We start from the raw sequence: 724 nt of genomic DNA on the forward strand, positions 1-724 counted from the left end.
CTGAAATGTTTGGATGAGCTTTTATTAATGTCCAGGTGTCTCTCTGTTGGACAGGAGACATGTCCAGGTGTCTCTCTGTTGGACAGGAGACATGTCCAGGTGTCTCTCTGATGGACAGGAGACATGTCCATGTGTCTCTCTGATGGACAGGAGACATGTCCAGGTGTCTCTCTGATGGACAGGAGACATGTCCAGGTGTCTCTCTGTTGGACTGGAGACATGTCCAGGTGTCTCTCTGTTGGACTGGAGACATGTCCAGGTGTCTCTCTGATGGACAGGAGACATGTCCAGGTGTCTCTCTGTTGGACTGGAGACATGTCCAGGTGTCTCTCTGATGGACAGGAGACATGTCCAGGTGTCTCTCTGTTGGACTGGAGACATGTCCAGGTGTCTCTCTGATGGACAGGAGACATGTCCAGGTGTCTCTCTGTTGGACTGGAGACATGTCCANGGTCCAATTGTAGGACGTTTATCAATACAGGATCCAAGAGTAGTTGGTCTAACTGTACAGGGTCGAATTGTAGGAGGTCCAACAGTACAAGGTCCAATTGTAGGTGGTCCAACAGTACATGGTCCAAGAATCAGAGGTCCAACACTACAGGGTCCAATTGTAGGTGGTCCAACAGTACAGGGTCCAATTGTAGGTGGTCCAACAGTACAGGGTCCAATTGTAGGTGGTCCAACAGTACAGGGTCCAATTGTAGGTGGTCCAACAGTACAGGGT

General features: G+C 49.9%; 1 protein-coding gene across 1 annotated transcript in view; it reads left to right on the plus strand.

Moving 5' to 3' along the window:
- The window catches only part of ptpn18 (protein tyrosine phosphatase non-receptor type 18), a gene marked incomplete at its 3' end in the record, with an annotated part of 15,827 nt that overhangs the window by 9,933 nt on the left and 5,170 nt on the right, over positions 1–724 (plus strand).

This window comes from Austrofundulus limnaeus, unplaced genomic scaffold (genome assembly GCF_001266775.1).
Source record: "Austrofundulus limnaeus strain Quisiro unplaced genomic scaffold, Austrofundulus_limnaeus-1.0 Scaffold831, whole genome shotgun sequence".
In the NCBI taxonomy this organism is placed as follows: domain Eukaryota; kingdom Metazoa; phylum Chordata; class Actinopteri; order Cyprinodontiformes; family Rivulidae; genus Austrofundulus; species Austrofundulus limnaeus.